The following is an 8,668-nucleotide window of genomic DNA, read 5'->3' as shown; positions in this document are numbered from 1 at the left end:
ACATAATGCCGCATACACTATGATTTATTTTTAAAAGTCACAATAATATATGTTTTTAACATCTGTCAATGTTTTCAATGATGTCATGTTGTCCAAAGATATTTTATCAAGTTGTCGTGTCTGTTTTATTAATATGGACATTAAAGTGTGGTGCAAAACATACCTTTTTTTTTTTTTTTTTTTTAAATTTGAAGGAGAATTAGCAGATTGGTCACCAAGTGTCTATATGTTGACATAATCTTTTTGTAAGTAAGATTTTGCTAATGCATTACCTTCAAGAAATTGCACACATTTTGAATTTATATTTTTTATTTCAGAAATAATATGATCCAACATTTAAACATGGCTCCACATGAGTCTCACAGGCAGAGATAGACCAAGCACCAAGCAGATGGCACTGACAAAAATTATATTGCAGAACTCAGTACTCTGCAAATTTCTGCTTCTGACAAAAGTATCTTATAAATTCATAAATTCAACATATTTCACACCCTGCCACACAAAAATGTGACACAAACTGAGAAATAATTAGTATCCACCACACAAACACAACAATACACAGCACACTAGTGAGAGGAAGATGGCTCTGTTGTTTTTTAAAAGAAACTCACAGGCTACAATTCCTCCAAACAGAAAAAAAGACATTTCACTAAGAGGGAGTGATCCATTCTGGCCACACAAGCCAAGTCCAAAATAACATAGAGGCAACTACAAAAACATGGGTGCTGCCCATCTGGAGAGACATCACTTTCTTCTTTTTCGCCCCGCCTGAGGCTGATCTTCTTTGCTTGGTCTGCGGAGTGACCTTCGTTGGGCCTGCCCAGTGTCCTGTTCTTCCTGGGCAGGGGCAGGGGAGGGAGCCGATGTGGTTGGCTCTCTGCCACTGTGGGCAAGGGAGACAGCGATGGCCTGGAGCCCTTGCAAGATGTTAGTTGCAAGGCTTTGGTTTGAGGAGGCCAGTTGTTCTTGGGCCTGCCTGATCTCTGCCAGACTTTGGCAGAGTTGAGCAACACCTTGCTCAACACAGGTTCGGATCTCAGTGAGCCGGACAGTTATCTGGCTTACCTCCCGGATGACCCCGTCTTGAAATGTGTTTAGGCTCTCACCATACCTAGCAATTTCAAGCAGGATCTCCGGGATAGCAGAGGGTTGGGTGGGGGGGCCAGTAGGAACCTGCATAGGTGGGTTTTGTTGGCCCACACTGGCAGACCCACTAGGTCCCTCCACCTCAGCCTCAACCACATAACCGGCCTGTGACTCAAACTGTTCACCCCCCTGTGCTGTGTTTTGTGGCAAGCAAATAGAAGAATGTGTGGGGGAAAAGTTGGAGTCAAAATTAGTTTAAGATTATTAATACAGTTCAAATTTCAGACAAATACATGTGTAAACTTACCTTCCAAGTCATGTCCCGTCAGAATCTCAGGCAGGTCCGTGTCCATATGAGACACCCCTTGGCCCTCCTCATAACTCACACAGGCCATCGCCATCTCCTCCAAGTCAGTAAACTCCACAGCGACAGGTGGTCCCCCCCCTGTTGCCCTTGAGGCATTCCACTCCGCAGCCCTCTTTGCCTTCAGGCGGGATTTGAAGTCGGCCCACCTACATAAATATTGTGAAAGAGGGAAAAAGTTGAGTCTTCTTATTGTTCAAAGTAAATATATAGCACACATGTTCTGCTTGTGTTTGCTAGACATAACATGACATGTAACTACATTTTTTAAGCAACTTAGCACAGAAAAAGGATTGTCAAGATGCACTTACCGTCGTCTCACTTCCTGTGATGTTCTGACGACAGAGCCAACTTCATTCACAGATTTTGTGATGTCTCTCCAGATGCGTTCTTTGGAAGCAGCCCCCATGTTTTTGGGGCCCCTATGTATTTTGGACATGGCCTGCGTGACCAAGACACGCAACTCCCTCTTAGTGAATGCAGGCTGTCTTTTTTTCCGTCTGGAGGTAGCCTGTGAGGTTTCTTCAGGTTGGTCATCTCCATCTTCCTCCTCACTAGCAGCTTCTGTCTGCTGTGTTTGTGTGGCTAAAGTCAATTCTCCCTCAGTTTGCTCACTATGTGTGTGTGGCAGGGTATCCACACTCAATTGTTGAGGTTCAGAAGCAGAAATTTGCAGAGTACTAGGTCCTGCATTAACCTCCGCAGAGGCGTATTCTAACAAGCGCCTTTGACACTCTATCCGTTGTTTCTGCAATGCCATCTGCTGCTCTGCAATGCGGTCTATCTCTGCTGCGATTTGCTCACGAGAAGCCATGTTTGTGATGACGTGTGTACGCCGAGGTGTGTGCGCTTATATACCTACGTGCGACTCGTTAATTCACACAGGTGTACACTGTTATTCTGTTGAATGATTGCACTGCTTATTTAAGGGCCTACTGTGCATGCTGTAAGTGTTGGTAGTTTGGCGTTTGAGTTGTTGGCTTGTGCGGGAAGGTGATAGTGGAATTGGCAGAGTGAGTAATTGTCAAGCATACCTTTGTCCTTTTCTTTGCGTTTTGAATATAGACAGTGGCATTTTTTGTGGGTATTTTCGTTTGTGAGTATTCTGTTTTTTTTTTTTTTTTTTTTTTTTGTGTTGACAAGTTTTTTTAATACATTTTAATATTTTAATTTTTATAACACATATATATTTTGCAAGTCCATTTGTGAAAATATTCCCGTGCTTCTTTGTTTTGACTGTCATTAGTGTTCTCTTGTAGGAATTTACTTTTTGGTGAGAAAAACCAATTTTGTCTTCATTTTTGGGTGTGGTCCACAAAAACAAGACTTTATTTCTTTAGGAGCAGGTAAGTGTCCTTGGCCTGTGTTGGAGCTTGTTTGTTGGAAGTGTCTGTATGCTGTTTTTGACTGTCATTTGTGTTCTCTTGTAGGAGTTTTTTTTTTGGTGAGAAAAACCAATTTTGTCTTCATTTTTGGGTGTGGTCCACAAAAACAAGACTTTATTTCTTTAGGAGCAGGTAAGTGTCCTTGGCCTGTGTTGGAGCTTGTTTGTTGGAAGTGTCTGTATGCTGTTTTTGACTGTCATTTGTGTTCTCTTGTAGGAGTTTTTTTTTTGGTGAGAAAAACCAATTTTGTCTTCATTTTTGGGTGTGGTCCACAAAAACAAGACTTTATTTCTTTAGGAGCAGGTAAGTGTCCTTGGCCTGTGTTGGTGCTTGTTTGTGTTTGTTAAATTTTTTTTTTTTTTTTGTAAAGTTTGCTAAACAAAGTGTTTGGGTTTTCCAGGATTGATCTGCAAAGTAGTGTTTGTCTTTCCTGGACTAGGTACTAAATTTCTTTTTTTTTTGGTTTTTTTTTTTTATAAAGTTTTTTTGCATTAATATATGTTTTTTATATCCAAATATTAAATTTAGTTTTATTTGCTTTTTATTTTTGCATTTTGGACATGAATTCAACACAGAAAAAATGTACGCTCCTGCAGTAAGTTGACACCACAATTGTAAAAACAGTTATTGTGTAAAATTTTGGAAAACTTTGTTTTTTTTTTTTTTTACATTTCTTAACATTCTCTCCAAAAAGTGTGTGATGTCAATACATATTGCGGCAGAAGCCCTACCTCCCCAACCCACGCCAGCACTCCCACCCCAACCGCCAGCCCCACAACCACAGCCGGCTCCTCATCAACCAAGGCAACGGAGGCGTGCTAGGCCACCAATTTTCAGAACCCGTGTCATACTTTTTGGGATGCCAGATGATGTGGTGGTGCGTAGATACCGGCTGCCACCACATCTAATCCTAGACACTCTCTCCATAATAGAGAGTGATCTGGAGTCTGAAATTCGGTATCCTACAGCAATACCACCATTGACACAATTCCTTGCAGTGTTACATTTTTTGGCCACAGGATCATTCCAGCATGTTGTTGGAGACCTGGTTGGCATGTCGCAGGGCCAGTTCAGTAAGGTCCTGCGACGTGTCTGCCAGGCTTTCATCAAGCGTGTTAAGCAATTTATTGCTATGCCTTTGGATGTTGGTGCCCTAGATGTGGTGAAGCGGCAATTTGCGGAAGGTGGTAGTCGCTTCCCACATGTTATTGGGGTTGTGGATGGCACACATGTTGCTATTCAGCCACCAAGACATAATGAAGAAATTTATAGAAACAGGAAACTGTTTCATTCTCTGAATGTAATGGTTGTTTGTGGGCCATCCCTCCAGATCCTTTCCCTGAACGCAAAGTTTACAGGAAGTTCCCATGATGCGTATGTCATTAGACAATCAGGGATATGGCAGAGATTAAGATCAAGTCAACGACCAGACATGTGGTTATTGGGTGAGTTGTTGCTCAAATATTTTAGTTACAAACTTACAAAAATATATGAAATTTGTGATCTAAAATTTTGCTTTTATTCCAACAGGAGACCGTGGATATCCTTGCACCCCCTGGCTCATGACTCCTTACCGTAATCCCAGGCCAGGACCACAGATGGCATTTAACTCCGCGCTTACTGCCACTAGGCAGCTGGTGGAGCGCACAATTGGTGTCCTGAAAGGGCGCTTTCGTGTGCTCCACCGCACGGGTGGCGACATCATGTATTCGCCGGAGATGGCAAGTAAAATAGTGGTCCTGTGCGCAATACTCCATAATATCGCGGTAAGGAGTAGTGTCGAGCTTCCTCAGGCAGAGGAATTGCCTGATGAGGAGCCAGGGGTTGTGCCACGCTTCGGTGGGGGGAGTGTGACACGGAGGGGGAGCCAAGTGAGGGCAAGAATTGTAGCAGAACATTTCAGGTATAGTGTTTTTAACATTTATATTTGCACAAATAATACAACCCAGTATGCTTATGTATTTTTAAACATGATTGCATTTAGTATGTTCTTGTAAAGTGATTGGGTAATGCTGTTGTTGTGTTGGAATGGTTTTTTCTTTTTAAACACAAAAAACAAAAACACGTTAAGCTGACAATGTTTATGTAATAATTTAAATACTGTAATGATAATAAATAGTGTCCTTATTTATTTTATATCCTCAAATCCTGATTATGTAAACAAACACACAAACAAATGATCCTCAATGTTTGACACTTTGTGACTGTCCAGCTGAATGATCACACGACCTGTGGTGAGTACACAGATATGTTTAGTAATTTTCAGTAAAGTCTGTGTCTCTGTGTGTTTATTCTAATTGTTTCTAACAAACATTTTCGCTTCTGCTAATGCGAATTTCCGCTCGGGCAAAATAACACTCTGCTCTTCACAGCATTGCAAAGATCAATAAAGTTATTAGAAATTACATATTTTTGGCCAATCACATGCTAACAGACACTATAAATATATGCCCAAATAAGGAAAACGCCATTGCCATGATGCGTGCAGCACCGTTCTCCAGGCGGGAGCTCCGCGTGCTGGTAGCGGTGATGGACCGCCGCGTAGGCCGCGTTGGGCGCTTCATCCCCAATCGGGTGAAGCGCGAGGCCTACGCGGAGGTCCGCCGCCTGCTGCGGACTCGCGTCCGCAGCAGGCGGACAATCATCCAGCTCGAGAGGCGATGGAGTGATCTCCGCAGGCGGACTCCAGATTTGTTGGCGGAGATCCGCCAGCAAATCCGTGCTCTCCATACCCGAAGTAAGTTACATTACATAAGATTTTTTGCTTAAAATGTGATAATGCTTGATCTTCCCAATTTTGAACAAAAGGTTTTTTGTAAACCATTGTGCAAAACCATGTGCACTGCAGGGGAAGCATATGTAACATGTGCAGAGTGAGTAAGATTTGGGTGGGGTGGGTTAAAGCATCTCAATAATTTGCTGTGTTTAAATTAAACTGCCTGTATTTTCCATGCCCATAATTGAAAAAGTCCACCAAATCTAACTCTCTCTGCACATGTTATATATGCAACCCCTGCAGAGCACATGCTTTTGGACAATTGCAAACTAAATTCCAGCTGTAATCCCCTTTGAATTACCTACATTTTACAGTAAGTGGTAGGCTAATTGCAACCTTCAGTCTCCTTTTTAGGAAATTAGGTCAGTGTGTGTGGTTAGGGGAAACAGTACTGACTGTAGTAAAGTGACACGAAACAAGTGCATGTTTCCAAGAAATAAGAAGCAGCCAGGAAACTGGTCCAAAATACTTGATAAGTGCTGGCTATATAATAAGGGCCCTTGAATAGTAATCTGGTGATGTTGCCTAGACAAATCACTATGACTCAATGGACTAGATTAAGGAATGAGCTTCAAAGTTTAAGTTTGGCTTCATTTTGTTTGCTATGGCCAACATGAAGAGGATCTTAACATGTTTGAATTTCTATTTTAAATTTAAAAAAAAAAAACATGTAACATAACATTTATATTTAAAAATCAATACTATGTAATTTTGCATGATTAAAAAATGTGGACAATATTTTCATTCTAGGACAACAACAACGGCACAACTCCCCACCCCCTTCCCCTTCCCACTCCCCCTCCCCTTCTCACTCCCCCTCCCCTTCTCACTCCCCCTCCCCTTCTCACTCCCCCTCCCCTTCACACTCCCCCTCAGCTTTCCAGTCCCCCTCATCTTCACAGTCCCCCTCAGCTTCCCAGTCCCCCTCAGCTTCCCTGGCCCACTCCACTTTCCATTCCCCTTCTCACCACACCTCTCCATCTCTTTCTGGGACCCCTTCTCCTCCTTCCCATACCCCTTCTCCTTCCACTTCGACATCCCCATCTGAACCCCCCTCACCCTCTATTGCTTTAAATTTCTCTCCGCCCCCCTCGCCCTCTCAATCAGACCCCCCCTCTGAAATTGCGGCACTAATCCAGCCTCCTTCCCCCATCCAGCCTCCTGCCCCAATCCCTCCTCCTTCCCCAATCCCTCCTCCTTCCCCAATCCCTCCTCCTTCCCCCATCCAGCCGCCTTCCCCCATCCAGGCAACATCCCCACCAAGTGAATGGGCAGAGGAAGCCCCTGCAGAACATTCCGGGAGTCTGGATGTTTCCGAGGAAAGTAAGTTTATTTAAATTTTATACAATAAGATTACCCACTTACACTTACAATGCCAAAACATGCAGTGTTGTACTGTTTGAATTCTTGGACCCTGGAAAAATATTTAAACATTTCATCATGGTGTACATGTTGCCTTTACATATTTGTGAGTGTCATTATATGTACAGTGTGTATGTGTGCAATGTTTTGTGTGTCCACTCTAGGTTGACACTCATTAGGTAGCCAGGGTTGCCAGGACAACAGGGTTTATATGTGTTACTTTTTCAGTGAAACAGTTAGACCTGAGTGGATTTTAGTATGTTGTTTGCCTTTTACACTTGGGCCTGTGTAGTCTGAATATTTACACTTACAAATCACATGCTTCACTTTGTTATGCAGCCTAATGACACACTGTTTTTTTGTGTGAAAGTTACATTCTCAAAATTAATAATTGTTCGAGTCAAACATGTTTCCACTTATTTAGTAAGGGCAGCTTTCAGGGAGTGTGGGAATGCTATGATATGTTGGGCTGCTGAAGATGTGTTTATGCAGTGTGATGATGCAGGACCAACCCCCTAAAAAAATAAAAAAAAATAAACAACAAATGGGAATGAATGCCAACATGGTGTCACATTGACGAAGATGGTAGTTATCTTTAACATGGGATGTCGGACATAGCAACCAATAAGATTATACTTAAAAAATTGGGAGCCACTTCTACAATATAATAATCATATTTTGGCTTGATTGCTATGGGCAACGTTCCATCTTAAATATAACTCACATAGTAGTAAATGTAACACATGGTCTGGAACACTTTAAAATCTGAAAAAAAGGCTGAGCAGGCTTGTGTGTTCTGCTAATGATTGTACCATAAAACAGCCAGGATGTAGTAACTTTGCCATTAAAGCAGACCTGTCCAAACTGCGGCACTCCAACTGTTGAGAAACTACACATCCCAGCATGCCCTCACACAGCTTTGCCATTCCCTGACCACAAAACTGTGTAAAGGCATGCTGGTATATGTAGTTTCACAACAGCTGGAGTCCAGCAGTTTGTACATGCCAGCATTTAAGTGTGCTTTGCGCCTTGCTTGGCTAATAAGTAATGTAATTAAGTTATTAATGTTTGTGTTGCATCTTAATTTCAGATGTTGCAGTTGGAGATCCCACAAGTTTTGCAGGGATTCTAAACACCATGCGCCAACACCTGCAAGCAATGCTGGATTGTGTGGACCATTTGGAAAAATTTGCATAATTTAGAATATTTGATTTACCAAAAAAACAAAAAAAAACAAAAAAAAATAAAAAAAAAGTTGTTTAAAGTTAACCGGGTGTTGTGTTTCTTAATGCAAAAAAGGATCAGCAGATTTGCAGGTAGAATTTTTATGACAAAAAAATTACACACATCTAACGTTACATTTTTACCCAAAAAAAAAGGATAATATTGTGTTAAGAAACATGTAAACACCTTCATTCACAAACAACACCTTTAAAAATTAAAAAAGTGAAGAAAAAAAAAAAAAAATTTACACTTTGACATGTTGATGGGCAATTATGGCAACAAAGTGTTAATCTGGTTTTGTTCACAGACTTAATTGTTTTTGAACATTAACAATCAAAACACTAATTGGGTTCGTAATTGAAAAGGGCTTGTGGTCTTTAAAAGGAAAGGTGTAATTGCACTTAATAGTCCAAAAAAACATTTTTGTGCGTTTTACCTTAAAAGTGTGCACTTTTACGCCAAACTTTGTAA

At 41.5% G+C, this 8,668-nt stretch overlaps 1 long non-coding RNA gene across 1 annotated transcript; it reads left to right on the top strand.

Moving 5' to 3' along the window:
• Positions 1-4,989: 4,989 nt before the first annotated feature.
• Positions 4,990-8,182, top strand: LOC134929113 (uncharacterized). Its single transcript, XR_010178291.1, has 3 exons — positions 4,990-5,069; positions 6,362-6,934; positions 8,064-8,182. It is a non-coding gene; the product is annotated as an uncharacterized LOC134929113 (long non-coding RNA).
• Positions 8,183-8,668: the final 486 nt, after the last annotated feature.

Source organism: Pseudophryne corroboree, chromosome 5 (genome assembly GCF_028390025.1).
Source record: "Pseudophryne corroboree isolate aPseCor3 chromosome 5, aPseCor3.hap2, whole genome shotgun sequence".
Taxonomy (NCBI): Eukaryota; Metazoa; Chordata; class Amphibia; order Anura; family Myobatrachidae; genus Pseudophryne; species Pseudophryne corroboree.
The sequence above is the reverse complement of the archived record's forward strand: the minus strand, read 5'-3'. Positions and strand labels throughout refer to the sequence as shown.